Below are 18442 nucleotides of genomic sequence, written 5' to 3'. Positions count from 1 at the left end.
CTGTGTCATTTGGGGCACATTCTGAACCTCTCTGAGCCTTGGTGTTTTCCCTTGGAAGATGAGGGGAAGGTGTGATATTTGCTGGGTGAACTTGGAGAGGAGGGGATTGCACCTTGGTGGAACCACGGGCATCTCCTCAGGGTAAGCTGCCCCCACCCAGGTTTCTAAGTGTGTGTGTGTGTGTGTGTGTGTAGAAGTGTGTGTGGGTGTGGGAATTCAGAGTCAGAGTAGCTTGGAAAATCTCAGCAGTTCCTTGTGCACACTCACAATATATAACACACACACATACACACACACAAACACACACACACACAGGTGATGCTTGGTGGCCAGATTATCCTTATTTTCCCATCATCTCACATGTCCCTTGACAGCCAGCACACCTGGCCCGAGGTCCTGACAGATACAGGCTTCTGGAAGAAGAGCAGGTGGAGATGGTATCTGGAAAAATTCTGTGCTACCAGTTGCCTGAGGCAATTTGTGGAAAACTGCCTTCGTAGTCTACAAATGGTTGAATAAATAAATGAATGAGTGAATGAATAATCTCAAAGTAGCATGTCATGCGGAGTGTTCTGAATTAGCTGAATCCTTTTGATTGCAAATGAGAGAATTCCAACTCATGTTGGGTCGAGGTGTAAAAGAGTTCAGATGGTAAAACACCTTCCAGGACAGGGTACTGATGACCTCGGAATGCCTGGAGATGGAGGCTTGGACAGCATTGCTGGCTGGCTCTCTCCCTCCATCTTTTAATCATCTCAGCTCCTCTCTGCACGCTGCTTCCATGTGTGTGCAGAACAGACGGGGAGGAATATACTGCCCCAGACAGTTCTGGAATCACACGCTTTCAGCTAGTGACTTGAGAGCAAAGACAACTCTTCTCCATTGGGTCTATCCAGAAGACATTCTGGGGGAGGGCCTGACTGGCCTCGCATCCTATGGCCATGTCTGGACCAATCATGGTGACCAGCAGGCTCAGCCTGGATTGTGGGCTCATCCTATCAGTTAGGGGATGGGATCTGTTCCCCAAACACCCAGATGAGGAGCTGGACTGGACTGAAAAAGACAGCAACAAGATGAAGCTCGTCAGGAAGGTGACTGGATGTCCGGGGAATTGCCTGAGAATGTCCAGAGAAGCTCTTCAAGGACAAGAAGGGAATTCAGGAACTGCCAGTACATTGTCAATGACAGTATTGATCACTTGGAACATTTGAATGCATGCTTGGAAATGTTTATTGAAGCTATTTAATATTCCATCCACATTTGTAGCTCCAAACAAATCCAGACTAAACTAGCAAAGACGTATAATGTGGCCACAATTTAAAGAGACCACGCCAATGGTCTTCATTCATTCATTCACTTATCCATTCATTCCTCAAATGTTTGTTGCATGCCTGCAACCTGCTATTGGACATAAACTGATGAGTGAAACAGAGAAATTTCCTCCATTTTCCCTGATGACGTCACTCACAAGCGTGCATGGACTCCCAATGCCTGAGGACAGAGTGAGGACTGCTGAGCCTGGCCATCGAGGCGTCAACCATCCAGCTCAGCCTCGCTTTCTAACCTCAGTCCTCACTGCTCTCATGGGCAAGTTTCTTTGCAGGCCTCTGTGCTTTTGTCTGGCTTTCCCAATGGCTAAGCGGGTAAAGAATCCGCTTGCAATGCAGGAGACACAGGAGATGCGGGGTCTATCCCTGGTTGGGAAAATCCCCTAGAGGAAGAAATGGCAACCCACTCCAGTATTCTTGCCTGAAAAATCCCATGGACTGAGGAGCCTGGTGTGTTACAGTCAAAATCAAATGGGCCGAGGAGCCTGGTGTGTTACAGTCCAGAGGATCACAAAGAGTCAAACATGACTTGAGTGGCCAAGACATGTGTATGTACCTTTGTCCACAATTCCGTTTTGGAATGCTCTTCCTTAGCCTCTCCCCAGCTCCCCCTGAAGCCCCCTCAAGGTCGGCTCCTACACCGCCTCGTCTCTGAAGCCTGGGTCCCCCAGTCTTTAGTTGCAGGGAACTGAGATGCTGAGGGTTGAGAGCACGGAATGACGGCCTTTCCCCCAGCTGGATCCACGTGGAGCCCTGGACTGTGCGTCTCTACGTGCACCCTCATGGCTTTCTGAGGTATTTGACTCTGGTTTCTCCCAACAGCATCACTGGTTTACTAATTATCTTAAAAACTGTTAGCCCATTTGGTCTTCCCAATGATCCCAGGGGGCATGGGTAGTAGCCTGTTTTAATGATAGGAACATTGAGGCCCAGGAACTTCTATTTCAGGTAACACTGTGGACCAAATGGACACTTCTCTTACTGGAAAAAACTACAAATCTTGGATTGAAAAAAATCTTAAATGCATCCTTGAGATGGTGAGAAAAGAAGGTCTATGAGGGCAGGTTGTGAGTGAAGATGGAGACTCAGGAAGGTCAGCAGAGGGCTGAAGCTTGTTTTTGCCTTGGGGACATGTGTTGAACCAGGTGAAGGTGAGAACCGACTTTATATATCCTGAGAACAGGGCGTCAGAGGACACAGTTCAGGACCTGCTCGAGATGAGAAGTTGGTTCTGAAGTTAGGAGTACAGGAGGGCACACCCTCTTGTGAGACAGGACTCGAAATCAATGCTCCCCTCCCGAGACTGAGAGGGAAGACGTCTGTCTTGGACTGTGGGGCTGGGTGAGAGGGAAAATGAAGCTTCCTCTGAGAATCTGTAGACAAGGAGGGTTTGTAGCCCAAATTCACGCAGCCTGGGAGCCCAAAGAATTTCAAGCTGAGACTTTAAAGTGGCCCCAGACTGGTGGTGACTCCAGGTACCTACAGAACAGAATAAACACGCTCTCCAGAGGAAACTGTTTCATCCCAGGCTTTTAAACACTTTCCATCTCTCCATGGAAAATGAGCAACTTCAATGTAAAAATCACTAGACAGACAAGAAAATGAGATGGGGAGGGAGAAAGCAAAATCAGGTACTGCATAATCAGCCTTTCAACAATGTCAGATATCAATATTATACAAAAAACGCACAAAATTGTGTTTAATATATTTAAGATATAAGAGGAAGTTTGGAATGAGTGGGAAGAAAGTAGGTTAGAAAATGAACTCCTAGGAATGTAAATAATATATTAGAATTGGAGTTAAAGACTCAATGGACAGACTTAATAATAGTTTACAAAAAGTTTAAGAAAGAATTAGTGTCAGAAAAAGAATATACACACATAGACACACAAGCACACACACATGTGTTAGGTGTACATCAAAGTGATTCAGTTATATATAACTGAATGTATACCTGAAACATTGTAAATCAACTACTATATACTTCAATAAAAAAGAATTAGTGAATTTGAAGATAAAAATAAGGAAATTACTGATAATTAGCTTAGAGACAAAGATACAGAAAATATGAACAAGAGTGTAAGAGACCTAAAAGATAAAGAAAGAAGTCCAACTGCAAAAAGAAAGAAAAGAAGAAGGGGAGCTCCCTGGTGATCCAGTGGCTAGGATTCCATATTCCAATTCAGGGGGCCTGGGTTTGATCCCTGGTCAGGGAACTAGATCTCATGTGCAGCAGCTAAGAGTTTGCATGACTCAGCAAAGATAAAAGATTCTGTATGCCACAGCTAAGACCTGGCACAGCTAAATAAATAAGCAAATATTAAAAAAAAAAAGAAAAATAAAGAAGAGAAGAAGAAAAGAAAAGACGAGAGAGAGGGAGATGACATGGGGGTGGGGGAATGGGGCAAGGCCAGTAGTGTGAAGGGGTAACAGTTGAGAACTTTCCAGAATTGAGGAAAGAACAATTCCCAGAAGCAAATTGAAGTAAAACATAACACAATGAAACCTCAGGGCACCAAAACCAAAAGATTCTAGAAGAAGGTTTTCTTTTATAAGAAAAGATAGATAATACATAAAGGGCTTCCCTGGTGGCTCAGTGGTAAAGAATCTGCCTGCAGTGTGGGAGACATGGTTTGGGAAAAACTCTTGGAGAAGGGAGTGGCTACCCACTCCAGTATTCTTGCCTGAATACTATGGAATTCTATGGACAGAGGAGCCTGGTGGGCTACAATTCAAGGAATAGCAGAGTCGGACATGACTGAGTGGCTAACACACACACACACGCAAAGGAGATATATGCTGGCAGTTGACTTCTAAGCAGAGACAATAGAAGTCAGAAGACAGTGGGATGGTATCTTAAATGTGCAGAGGAAAAAAAAAATCAAACTGGGATTCTAAGTGAAAATATCTTTTAGCAATTGAGATTAAATGCAGTTTTTATTTAAGACAAACAAAACCAGAAAAATTGCCACCAATAGACCTTCACTAAAAGAACTCTGAAGGATATATATACGTTAAGCAGATGGAAAATGACTCCATGAAGTGTATGAGCGGCATGAAGGAAGGGAGATCCAAGAAAGTGGTAAAATGTGGGTTAAAAATGGTGTTTTAAAAAAATTTATTTACTTATTTTTTTTGCTGTACTGGGTCTTTGTTTCTGCCCAGGATTTTTTTTTCTTTTCTAGTTGTGGCAAGCAGGGGCAACCGTCCAGTCGCGGCGCATGGACTTCTCGTTGGTGGCTTTTCTTGCTGTGGAGCGCGGGCTCCAGGGCATGCAGTCTTCAGCAGTGGCAGCGCGAGGCTCAGTAGTTGTGGCTCCCAGGCTATAGAGCACGGGCACAATAGTTGTGGTGCACGCACAGCCTTCGTTGCTCCATGGCACGTGGAATCGTCCCAGATCAGGGATTGAACTCGTGTCTCCTGCACTGGCAGGCAGATTCTTTTCCTCTGAGCCACCAGGGAAGCCCCCCACAATTGTCTCATATGGACAATGTAAAACAAAGCCTGGGAGTATCTGGTATGTGATGCTCATAAACGGTAGTAGTGATGATGTTGTTGTTGATGATGACGGTATAACAATTGCAGGATGGTTACATAGAAAGAGTGAAGGATTAATATCAAGGAACATAGGTTTGATCATTACATTTCTTGGATGGTAAAAAATCTGCCTGCAATTCAAGAGACCTGAGTTCAATCCCTGGGTTGGGAGGATCCCTTGGAGAAGGGAATGGCTACCCACTCCAGTATTCTTGCCTGGAGAATTCTATGGACAGAGGAGTCTGGCAGGCTGCAGTCCATGTGGCTGCAAAGAGTTGGACATGACTGAACTACTAACACTTTCACATTAGGTGAATGAGTTGAAGAAAACAAGTTTGAGGAAAAGCTCTGTAGTTTTGTCATACATTAGCTAGGAATAAAAATAGTGCTCTTAGAGTTTCTGTGAGTAATAAATTAGACAATGCATATAAGACACTAATCACAGGGCTTGGCACATGGTTGAAATTTTGATTTCAGTTTGAATCTCAGCTTCTCAAAGGATGGAAATTGATACATGGTTTAAGAGGATGAATGGGGATCAATCACTTATGAATGTTAATAACAAAAGCTACCATAAATTGAGCATCTACTATATACTAGGCACTATGCCATAAGTTTTGTATATATTTTCTTTTTGAATCTTTATAGTATCCTTGTGGTCAGTAGCATACTTAGAGTAGTTAACACCCAAAGTCAATGATTTTTAACACTTCTTCTGTATAATAAAATGTTTAGTTATGATCACATAATAATCAGTGATAATTGTTTTCTTGGCTGCTATTTTGTTCTTAAAAACTAACAACCATAAAAAAAAACTTACCAATGTTACGTACATTTTTAAAAATAATTTTATTTATTTATTTTTGACTGTGCTGGATCCTGGCTGTTGTGTGGGCTTTTCTCTAGTTGAGGAGAGAGGGGGCTACGCTCTAATTGTGGTCCATGGGCTTCTCACTGCTATGGTTTCCCTTGTTGCAGAGCACCAGCTCTAGTGAGCACCGGCTTCAGTAGTTGTGGTTCCTAAGCTCGAGAGCACAGGCTCAATAGCTGTGATGCAAGGGCTTAGTTGCCCCATAGCATGTGGGATCGTCCCAGACCAGGGATCAAACCTGTGTCTCCTGCATTGGCGGGCAGATTCCTCACCATTGAGCCACCAGGGAAGCCCAATGTTAAGTACATTTAAATTCAGTAAAACCTTTTATTCATGAGCTGAAATATGCTCATGTCAAAGACACCATATCTCTCAGTTTGCGAGCTTGAATAATTCCCACCATTATGAACTTACTTTCCAAATGAACACATGGAACTGAGTTTATGTGTCGTGGGTGCAAACCATTTAACTGGAAGTTCTTTGCATTAACTTCCTTGTAGGATACAATATTTTATAAAGGGTACATTATAAAATGTGCTAATTTTTAAACTTGCCTACATATTATTAAAGCTCAAATGTGATAGTAGCAATTATTTAGAACTTAGATCAACAAAAGGTTTCCCCACTCCAGGAGGAGTATTTTATTACTAGCATTATTTAGAATGGCCAATGCATGGTGTTAATAAAAAGCAGAGTAATGCCTACTTAGCTTTATTATTGTTTTCAAATTATGTATAGACAATTGTCTGCACCCAGAGTGGACTATTCTCATGGGGCCACACTTGGTACTATGATATGCCACTGACATAGTATTTCCTTTGAAAATTTTCATCTCGGTTGGGACTCTCATTTTTGAATTTCAAATTTATTCTATCTTCATGCTTCATTCAAAACTTTCAATTTAATATCTATCTTTCTATACCTATCTATCCATCTAAAATGTATGTGAATGTGTGTATACACACACAGCACTTACATGCATAATAAATAGCCCATTCTAAAATGTACTATCATGCTATATGATTTTTTTTTTTTGTTATTTTCCCTTAAGGTGTCTTGAGGAGATTTTCAAATTAGTACATGTAGGAAAAGCTACCTCATTAAAAAATGGTTACTTGGCATTTTATAGAGTGGAGGCACCATCATTTTTAAAGTAACTTTAAAAATTGAGATGTAACATACATAGAAAAATATACACAGACCACAATGGTATAAATTAATGAATTTCTTAAAAGCCAACCTATTCGTATAACCACCACATATATCAAGCAATAGAAAATTATCAACACCCCAGAAGCCATTGTTTCCTTCAAATGTACCCTCTATCCTGACTTCTATCACTGTGGCTTAATTGCTTGTTTATTTTTGAGCTTTATGGGAATGGACTCATATAGTATGTAAAAATTTGTATCTGGTTTCATGAGATTCATCCTTTTGTTGCATATTTCAATGGTTCCTTTATCAATATTTGCTCATTGATCTGTCGTTTCTGTTGTATGACCATACTAAGATTTATTTATCCATTCTACCACTGATAGACATCTGGGTTGTTTATCAGGGGGAAAGCATTTAGTCTTTCACCATGATGTATGATGTTGTTGTTGTTTAGTTCCTAAGTCATGTCTGATTCTTTCGTGACCCCATGGATTGTCGCCTGTGGATTCTTTACCACTGAGCCACCAGGAAAGTCCAAGTATGATGTTAGCTATAGTTTTCTTTTTTTTTTTGTAGATACCCTTTTGCAGGATGAGGCAATTTCTTTCTGTTTGCTGAGTTTTTAATCAAGAATGAGTGCTGAAATTTTTCAAATGCTTTCTCTGCATCTATTTAGATAATTATGTCAGCTTTCTTCTTTGTTCTATTAATATGGTAACTTACACTGATTGATTTTCAAATCTTAAACTGTTTCATTTCTAGAATAAACTCTAGTTGGTTATGATGTATTATCATTTTTATATATTGCTAGAATTGATTGCTAATATTTATCAAGGATTTTGTGTATTTTTATAAGGGATTTGGTTTAAAACTTCCTTTTCTGTTTTAACAATTTAGTTAGTTCATTTATTTTTGGCTGTGCTGGGTCTTCCTTGCTGCGAGGAGGCTTGCTCTAGAGAAAGAGAGGGGGCCACGCTCTAGCTGTGGGGTGCCGGCTTCTCACGGCGGTGGTTTCTCTTGTTGCAGAACATTTGCTCTAGGGCAAGCGGGCTTCAAATGTCGTACACGTGGACTCACAGCTGTGGCTCCTGGGCTCTAGAGCGCAGGCTCTAGAGTTGGGGCACATGGGTTTTAACAGTTGGGGTGCAGGGGTTTAGTTGCTCCTTCCCTGATCAGGGATCAAATCCATGTCGCCTGCATTGGCAGGTGGATTCTTTGCCCGTGAGCCTCCAGTGGCAGCTTTCCTTTCTCTAGTTCTATTAGTTTTTGTTTTCTATTTTGAAGCCCCGATTTTAAACGCACACATGTTCATAATTTTTACATCTTTCTGCTTGATTGATTCTTTTATCATTATGAATTTCACTTCAGTACGGCTTCTTTTTGTAAGGCCTATTTTGTATAATAATAACAGAGCCACTCCAAATTTCTTGTGCTCACTATATGCATGGTACCTTTTACGCCATGACTTTACTTTCAAACAGTCTTTGCACTTAAAGTACATCTATTGCAGACAGCATTTAGCTGGATTTTGCATTTTGATCTAGTCTGACAATCTTTGCCTTTTGATTTTACTGTGTGACTCATTTTTTAAAAAAACTGATTACTAATTTGGTAGGGGTTAGGTCTATGATTTTGATATTTGTTTTCTGTGTATTTCTTCTTGTTGTTCTGTTTCTCTTTTTCTGTGTTAACCAAATTTTCTGATGTTTTATTTAAATTCATCTTTATAGCTATATATATTAACATTGTTTTTAATGGTTGTCCTAGAGATTACACTAGGCATCTTTATCTGCTTAGGATTTGTATTTCTATACAAATTTCAGGTAAAGTAGAAGAACCTTGGGACAATGGTTTCCTTTAATGCTATCACATATATTACATCTGTATTCATTATAAACTTAATAATACAGTGTTGTTGTTTTGCTTTAAGCAATTATATGCCTTTTAAAGACATTAAGACAAGAAATAAATACATCCTAAAATTCACCCACATGATGGCCTTTTCTGGTGCATTTTATTCTTTATTCTTTCCTATAGAAATAAATTACCATCTGGTGTCATTTCCCTTCAGATTCCTTTAGCATTTCTTTTAATGTTGAGCTCTTTCTTTCTCTTTTTTTTTTGGCTTTTTTGCTTTCATTAAAAAAAATACACATATATTTATATATATTTTTGGTTACGTCAGGTCTTAGCTGCAGCATGTGGATCTTTAGTTGTAGCAGGTGAACTCTTAGTTGCTACATGTGGGATCTAGTTCCCTGACTGGGAATGGAACCCAGGCCCCCAGCATTCGCAGTGCAGAGTCTTAGCCACTGGACCACCAGGGAAGTCCCTGTTTTCATTCTGGAAGAACAGTTTTTTTTTTAGTTGGTAGTTTTATTTTTCTTTGTGTACTTTGAAAACGCAATTTTAATACATTCTGATCATCACTGCTTCTGATGAAAAGGCATTATTTAATTTTATTCTTTTTCCTTTCTATGTAAGGTACCATTTTTCTTGACAGCTTTCAAGAATTTCTGTCTTGACTTTTAGCCTTTTCATTATGAGGTTCTTGGGTGTCATTTTCTTTGTATTTATCCTGCTTAGAGTTTGTTTAGTTTCTCTCTTTGTAACTTAACATTTTCCACCAAATATAGGAAATTTTAGACCATTCAGTTCAGGTCAGTCACTCAGTCGTGTCCGACTCTTTGAGACCCTGTGAACCGCAGCACGCCAGGCCTCCCTGTCCATCACCAACTCCCAGAGTCCACCCAAACCCATGTCCATTGAGTCGATGATGCCATCCAACCATCTAATCCTCTGTCGTCCCCTTCTCCTCCTGCCCTTAATCCCTCCCAGCATCAGGGTCTTTTCCAATGAGTCAACTCTTCACAGGAGGTGGCCAAAGTATTGGAGTTTCAGCTTCAGCATCAGTCCTTCCAATGAACACCCAGGACTAATCTCCTTTAGGATAGACTGGTTGGATCTCCTTGCAGTCCAAGGGACTCTCAAGAGTCTTCTCCAACATCACAGTTCAAAAGCATCAATTCTTTGGCACTCAGCTTTCTTCACAGTCCAACTCTCACATCCATACATGACCAGTGGAAAAACTATAGCCTTGACTAGACTGACCTTTGTTGACAAAGTTATGTCTCTGCTTTTTAATATGCTATCTAGGTTGGTCATAGCTTTCCTTCTAAGGAGTAAGTGTCTTTTAATTTCATGGCTGCAATCACCACCTGCAGTGATTTTGGAGCCCCCCAAAATAAAGTCAGCCACTGTTTCCACTGTTTCCCAGTCTATTTGCCATGAAGTGATGGGACAGATGCCATGATCTTAGTTTTCTGAATGTTGAGCTTTAAGCCAAATTTTTCACTTTCCTCTTTCATTTTCATCAAGAGGCTCTTCACTTTATGCCATAAGGGTGGTGTCATCTGCATATCTGAGGTTACTGATATTTCTCCCAGCAATCTTGATTCCAGCTTGTGCTTCATCCAGCCCAGCGTTTCTCATGATGTACTCTGCATATCAGTTAAGGTGAGTCTCACAGCCCTACAAATTAGAGAACAACTGTTTTAAAATAGGAGTGGAGGTTATAATGAGAAACTGACTAGGAATGCTAAAACACCAGGAATTACAAATTTTCTGGAAGGGAGGGGAGACAGGGAGAGGAGGGAGCAGGTATTTTTTCCTGCTACCTTAACTTCCTTGGTTCCCTTTGCATCTTCCCAAGTTGTTCCCCAAACCGTGCTGGAAACCAGGCATTCTTAGATCTTCCTTTGCCCTCCAGTCATGCCTACGAGGAGAAGCAGTGAGTACACTCGAGAGACTATTTGGGGAGGTTTGGCTCATAGTCCTGGGATTGTGATTGGATCTTGGTGAGTTCTGGGGGCTGCTTGAGAATTTTTTTCCACTTCACCTTGGGAGCTAAGGAGAGCTAAGTTGCAGACATTTCTTCTGGGGCCAACAGTGCCCTCACTCCTCGTGGAGGTGGGAATAGACTCATCAAAGCCAGGTTTAGGCAGCAGCACTGGAGAGCAAGCTCCAGGGACAGGATGTGGGGTGTGTGTGTGTGTGTGTGTGTGTGTGCTCAGTAGCTCAGTTGTGTCCGACTCTTTGCGACCCCATGGACTGTGGCCTGCCAGGCTCCTCTGTCTGTGGGATTCTCCAGGCAAGAGTACTGGAGTGAGTTGCCATTTCCTCCTCCAGGGGCCTCTTCCCGACCCAGGGATTGAAACTGCATCTCTTGCACTGGCAGGAGGGTTCTTTTTTTTTTTTATTAGTTGGAGGCTAATTACTTCACAACATTTCAGTGGGTTTTGTCATACATTGATATGAATCAGCCATAGATTTACACGTATTCCCCATCCTGATCCCCCCTCCCACCTCCCTCTCCACCCGATTCCTCTGGGTCTTCCCAGTGCACCAGGCCCGAGCACTTGTCTCATGCATCCCACCTGGGCTGGGGATCTGTTTCACCATAGATAGTATACATGCTGTTCTTTTGAAATATCCCACCCTCACCTTCTCCCACAGAGTTCAAAAGTCTGTTCTGTATTTCTGTGTCTCTTTTTCTGTTTTGCATATAGGGTTATTGTTACCATCTTTCTAAATTCCATATATATGTGTTAGTATGCTGTAATGTTCTTTATCTTTCTGGCTTACTTCACTCTGTATAAGGGGCTCCAGTTTCATCCATCTCATTAGGACTGATTCAAATGAATTCTTTTTAACGGCTGAGTAATATTCCATGGTGTATATGTACCACAGCTTCCTTATCCATTCATCTGCTGATGGGCATCTAGGTTGCTTCCATGTCCTGGCTATAATAAACAGTGCTGCAATGAACATTGGGGTGCATGTGTCTCTTTCAGATCTGGTTTCCTCAGTGTGTATGCCCAGAAGTGGGATTGCTGGGTCATATGGCAGTTCTATTTCCAGTTTTTTAAGAAATCTCCACACTGTTCTCCATAGTGGCTGTACTAGTCGGCAGGAGGGTTCTTTACTGAGCCGCCTGGGAAGTCCGGTGGAATGTGGAGGATGCTTCCATTAACGTTTGCATTCAGATGTTAAACTTGAGGCCACATGAACGCTGTGCTCAAGCCCAACTTCACATTCATTTCCCCCCGACTAATTCACTCAACAAATATATGTTGAGCACCACTCTGGGCAAATGATTTATTTAAACGTTTATTGTTAAAATTCTGTGGCAACCTCTGTTTTAGTTGCTGGAGATACAGCAGAGAACAAAATAGATCCCACTTCCTGCCCTCATGAGCTTATATTCTGGCAGGCGAAGACAGGCAACAAACAAAATTAGTAAAATACACTACACTGATATATGTTGATATCTGCTACAGAAGAAAATAAAGCACAGGGAGGAGATGGAAAGTGTCAAGAATGGTATCCTATTTACTACATTGAGTAATTATTTAACAAAATTTAAGATGTACAGTCCATGGGGTCGCAGAGTCAGACACAACTGTACAGCTGAATAACAACAATGAAGATGTACAGAAAGATTGTAAGAACAGTACAAGTAATTTTCAGATACTATTCATCCAAACTCCTCAAATGCTAATATTTTGCTACATTTACATTTCTCTGTCCCTCTCTTTCTCTCTCCTGAATTATTCAACAGTAAGATGTAGATATGATGGTTCTTTATCTCTAAATATTTCAGAGTTTGTACTTCCTAAAAATAAGAATTTCTCATATATACACATATATATAGAGAGATACATATCAATATATTTATGTATCTATATCTATCTATCCATCTATACAAATGTATATGTCTCCATGGTCCAGTCATCAAAATCAGGAAATGAATATTGGTGCAAAACTATTATCTAAATCTTTGTTTAGATTTCACCATTTCACAAATTGTCCCTATAATGTCCTTTATTCTAGAAGGAAACCCAAGGTCATCTACTGGACAAATTTATCATGCCTCCTCATTCAGTCTCCTGTTTTATGGCACTGATACTTTTAAAGGGCACAGGCCACTTATGTTTTAAAATGGTTTTTATTCTATGCTTCTACTCTACTGATAGAATGGGTTGTTATTATTATTATTACTACTACCAAATAGTAGTAATTCTAATGATGTCATTCTTTCTACCTTTATTAGTTGACTTTCTGCTGTAAGGGAGTCCTTCTTTTCATTTATTTATGAATCATATGGACTCAGAGTCTTACTTTATTCTTTAGGTTATAATCACTTGTCATTATTTATTTGATGTTTGAATTGTCCCAGACTGGCCAAGTGGAGGCCCCTTTGGTCTGGTTCTTGTACTTTTGACATGCCTCCATCATGTTTTTGAACATTTTCTTACTTTTTGCCATAAGTTGTTCATCTGTGCTTCCCCTGCACCAGTGGAATCAGCCAGTGATTCCTTTGAGTGGAGAATATTATTTATAAAACAAGATCTCATCTTTGTGTATGCTCGTTGCTACTCAGCTCTGTTATCAACAGATCTGGGAAATTTTGTACACACACACACATACATACATGTCCACGTGCCTTTACACTTATTTCTGTATTTAACTATCTATACATATATTAAAAACTATGAGTTCACGCTAATGACTCCAATTTCCAACAGTATCTCATATTCATGTTCTTTCCCTCTTTGCATATTTGTATTTTTAAGATATTTATATTTTTAATTAATTTCTCTGTTTGACTGCACTGGGTCTTAGTTGCCACATGCAGGATTTTGATCTCTGTTGTGGCATGCAGGATCTTCACTGCAGCATGCAAACTCTCAGCTGTGGCCTGTGGGATCTAATTCCCTGACCTGGGATTAAACCTGGGCAGCCTGCATAGGGAGCCTGGAGTCTTAGCCACTGGGCCACCAAGGAAGTCCCCCTCCCTCTCTCCGTATTTGTAACTCCCTTCTCAGCAGTGGAAAGCCTGGCTCCTGTTATCAATAATCTACTCACTTATTTGTCCCATCCTAGAATGTGCGGAGAGTAGTTTCAAAATTGCTAACCCACCCTGAATTCTAACTAGTAAGCCTCCTTTCTGCAGAAGTGGTGGTTGTTATTGTTCAGTTGCTAAGATGTGCCCGACTCTTTGTGACCCCACGGGCGGCAGCTGCAGTCCACGGGGTCGCAAGGAGCTGGATACGACTCAGCAGCCGAACAACAGCAACCACCTCTGCAAAGACAGGAGCTTGCTAATTAGAATTCCATGTTTGCTTCAAATTCTTTTTTTTTTTTTTATTGTCTGTGGGCATGTAATGCAAATACTGTGTCCAAAAGTTACTTAGTTCTCTCCATTCAGTGTAGTTATTTGTTTTAAATACAGCTCTTGTTTTATTTCTATTCTAATTTAGGTCTTTCCCTCCATCCTCGTTGATTTTCTTCTTTTTTGAGAATGTGAAACATTAATATGGATTACATAAAATACTGTACTCAGAGAAGGGCTTCCCGGTAGCTCAGATGGTAAAGAATCTGCCTGCAATGTAGGAGACCCAGGTTCCATTCCTGGGTGGGGAAGGTCCCCTGGAGAAAGAAATGGATATCCAGCCCAATATTCATGCCTGGAGAATCCCATGGGCAGAGGAACCTGGTGGGCTACAGTCCCTGGGTTTGCAAAGAGTCAGACATGACTGAGTGACTAACACACACACATACTCAGAAATGTTATCCTGCCATCTGCCATTCCCTCCATCCTTCCCACCGCATTCTAACCCAAGCCCTGTAGGTAACTGTTACAGACTGAACTGCAAAACTTCCAAGTCCTATGTTAAAGTCCTAACCCTCAGTACCTCAGAATGTGGCTGTATTCAGAGACAGAGCCTTTAAAGATGTAACTACGTTAAAATGAGGTCAGATGGATGGGCCCCTAATCCAGTAGGACTAGTGCCCTTCTCAAAGAGGAGATCAAAGCACAGACGTACCTCCGAGGGAAGGTGGCCACCTACAAGCCAAGGAGAGAGGCTTCAGAAGAATCCAGCCCTGCTGACACCTTGATCTTGGACTTCCATCCCCCAGATTGGTGAGGAAATCAATGTCAGTAGTTTGAGCCCCTCAGTTTGTGGTACTTTGTGATGACAGTCCTAGAAAGCTAGTACAGTAATCAGTGTTACTGGTCCCTGATTTATCTTTCCTGTTCCTTTTTGCGCAGAGGAGCAGATGAGTGTATATTTTTTTAATTTTCACTTTCTTTTACACCAAATGCAATACACTATAGATACTCTTTTACTCTGTCACCCTCTACTATATGCTGGAGATCATTCCACACCAGTACATCAGTTGCTGAAGAAGAAGGCAAGTATACTTTACTAGAATAAATTCCACTTGGTCATGGTGTATCTTCCTTTGAATACATTGTGATATAAAGTTTTCTAATAATTTGTTTAGGATTTTCACCTCTGTGTTCATGAGGGATAAAGGGCTGTCATTTTTTTTCTTATAGTATCTTCATCAGGTATAGTTATGAGCATTATTTGTCCTATCACTTCTTGGCCTTTTGTCTAAGATCAAGTGTATCATTGTATTTGTCCTTTTATCAAATGAGTTAGGACATGCTCCCTCTTTCTCTGTTTCCTGTAAGAGTTTAAAATTGTGTAAAATTGGTATCATTTTTTCCTTAAATGTTGGGGAAAATTCATCAGTGAATTCTTCTGGACCTAAAGGTTTGTTTTTGTTTTTGCTTGGGGTGGGGAGAGACAGGGGAAGAGGCAGGAGGGAAGGAAGGTTTTAAGGTACAGATTTAATCTTTAATAGACACAACTGCTGAGATTTTTCTGCTTGCTTTTATGTCAATTTCAGTTGCTGTGTTTTTAAAGAAATTAGTTTATTTCATCGACGTTATCTGTGTTTTAATGTAAAAAGAGGTGGGGAGGAGCTGGGCTCACGGAGCGGAGGCAGTACCTCATGCAGATATTGGGGAGGGGGGCGGGTACAGCAGAGAGAGGAAGCAGGAGGTGCAAAGGCCCTGAGGCCTGCGTGTCCCTGGTAAATTGAAAACAAAAGTGCAGGCCAGTGGAGAGCAAGAGAGATGAAGAGTGATGGAGGTGAGGTCAGAAAGTTAATGGAGTCCAGACCACCTGTGAGCATCCCGGCCATCGCAGGGTCTTTGGCTTTTACTCTGAGTGACTGAGGGCTTTGAGTAGAATATAGCTGAGTTCTCACTTATGTTTCAAACAGTCAGAATGCCTAGTGGGAGCAGACTCCGGGGTAGACAGGGAAAGCCTCGATGGAAGGCTCTCGGTCCAGGGAGGTGACAGAGGAGGTGGTGGTAACTGGTTGTGTCTGCAATGACTTTAAAGGTAGATCCGATAGGATGGACTGACGGAGTGGGTGTCAGGTGTGGGAGAAGAGAGAGGTCAGGATGGACTCTGGACTTTAGCCCGGGCTGTGACCGTTTGCCCGGTGAGGGGACAGGTTTGGGGAGGACGTTCGGGGCGTGGTTTTGGAGAGGTTAAGAGTCAGGTGCCTGTTAGGGACCCCGTGAGGAGATCGAGCAGGTGTTTGGGTAGATGGAGTCAGAGTGCAGGGGATGGTGACATAAATTTGGGAGTCAGTGTCATGTAGCTTTGAAAGGACTTGTAAAGTTGATGTCACCAAACGGGTGAGTGTAAATTGAGAAGAGGTCCAAGACATGAACCCTGGGGTTGTTCTATGTCCAGAGGTGGAGAGACGGGGAGGGACCAGAAAAAAGATTGCTGACTAGTGCAAAGGGTTTAAAAAAACTTTGGCCCTGTGGCCTCCTGGAAGCCCGCTGAAGAATGGGGAGTGGTGGGCTGAACTGTAGGCTGCTGAGGGGTCTGGTACCATGCGGACCGAGTGTGACCATTTGGTTTAGCAGCATGGAGGGCAATGGTGACCTTGTCAAGAGCGGCTGGCTGGAGCTGACTGAGCCAAAGCTGATGGAGTGGCTTCTGGAGGGGGTGGGAGGCAGCAATTCAACTGAGTAAGAGTAGATCACTTCTTTCAAGAATCTGCATTCCTTGGAGAAATGGGGTGGTGCCCTGAGAGAGGTGTGGGGAAATCACAGCATGTTTTAATTATAACCCCCAATACAGGAGCTGTTTACTCCACGACTAGGATGTGTCATTCACATGGGACTCTGGGGACTCAGAGGTAAGGCGACACCATCTCTGCCCCCCATGCATTTTAGCAGCAGCGATGGACCTACAGAGATTTACACCCCAGGGCAGGCTGGAGTGTGAGGAAGAAGCCCCAGGGGCTGGTGGAAGCCCTGTAGAGGGGCCTGACCCAGCTGAGCAGGCACGGAAGTCTTCCTGGAGGAAGTGGCACTGCTGAGTCTTGAAAGGGAGGCAAGGAGCCCCTACCTCCAGGAAGCCTTCCCTGATCTGCCTGGTCAGAGTTATCTTGCCTTTGTTTTTGCACAACATCCCACATCTTCGTCGCCTTGGAACTTGCTTCGTTCTGCTTGGTGCTGGTTATTTATCTGGATCCCATTTGTGTGTCCAGGACCTGCCGTATCCAGATGCTTAGTACTTTCGCCTGTTTTAGCTCAGCCAGGCCGCAGGGGCTCTGAGGTCTGGTTAGGACTCCCACTTTACAGATGAGCAAAGTGAGATACTGGAGCTGAAGTACCTTGTCCGAGGTCACCCTGCCAGGCCGTATCAGAGCTCTGATTTGAATTCGTTTTGGTCCCTATCTAGCAACCTTTGAACTTCACTTCAGAGGCCTTTACACATAGCAGGGGCTCAGGAAATGGTTTGTTTGTTTTTTTTTTTTTTGAGATGACACAAAAACGAAGTGAGGCTTTTTTTTCAGAGGCCAGAGGAGGAGACTGTCTCCTGGCCGCAGAGCTCGGAGGAGGTTTGCATCCCTGGTAACCCTTCACAGGACCTGCTGCGGGGAGCTGAGTGCTTTGTACCTGGTTGCCTGGGCCAAGAGGTGAGCCTTGAGGAAAACAAACATTCTAATTCCAGGGGGCCCTCTGTGGCCTCTCCCTATCCCTCCCCTCTCCCCTCTCCTCCATCCCCTCCTTCCTTTTCTTAAAAAAAAATTGTTTATTTTTATTTGTCTGCACTGGGTCTTTGCTGCAGCACGCGTGATCTCTGGTCTTTGCTGTGGTCTGTAAGACCTCTACTTGCGGCATGCGAACTCTTAGTTGTGGCATGTGGGATCTGGTTCCCTGACCAGGGGTTGAACCTGGGTCCCCTGCATTGGGAGCTTGGAGTCTTAGCCACTGGACCAGCGGGGAAGTTCCCTTCCTTCCTTCTTTCCTCTTTTTTTCCCCTTCTTTCTGCCTTTAAATCTCGCTCTCCCTTTTTTCTTTTTCTTTCTTTTCCTTGTATTAAAAATGACCGAGAAGATTTCCTTTCGCACACTTCTTTTTCTTAGCTGTGATCGCGCGGGGTGTTGGGTGCTGTGTTTGGTGAGGGAGCCGACCGCCTCCTCCTCCAGGCCAGCAGCCCTGCGCTGAGTCACTCCGGTCCGGCCCCGCATCCCGCCCCGCCCCCGTGGCGTGTTGGAGCCCCGCGTCCTCGCCTCCACCTGCTGCCCCTCCCGTCGCGGCTCCCTTCATTAATCCCCGGGGGCCTCCTTGGAAGGAAGGCTGGCCACACACAGGCGAGTGAGC

General features: G+C 42.7%; 1 long non-coding RNA gene and 1 other non-coding gene across 2 annotated transcripts in view; one reads left to right on the top strand and one right to left on the bottom strand.

Annotated features, from left to right (window-relative positions):
- Positions 1–16964, top strand: part of LOC122706337 — a 28493-nt gene extending 11529 nt beyond the window's left edge. The window contains exon 3 of the long non-coding RNA XR_006344378.1: positions 16911–16964. This is a non-coding gene — a long non-coding RNA (uncharacterized LOC122706337). The remainder of the gene's footprint in view (positions 1–16910) is intronic.
- Positions 9146–9218, bottom strand: TRNAR-GCG. Its single transcript has one exon. It is a non-coding gene; the product is annotated as a tRNA-Arg (tRNA).
- Positions 16965–18442: the final 1478 nt, after the last annotated feature.

The sequence above is a fragment of the Cervus elaphus genome, chromosome 13, assembly GCF_910594005.1.
Source record: "Cervus elaphus chromosome 13, mCerEla1.1, whole genome shotgun sequence".
Taxonomy (NCBI): domain Eukaryota; kingdom Metazoa; phylum Chordata; class Mammalia; order Artiodactyla; family Cervidae; genus Cervus; species Cervus elaphus.
The sequence above is the reverse complement of the archived record's forward strand: the minus strand, read 5'-3'. Positions and strand labels throughout refer to the sequence as shown.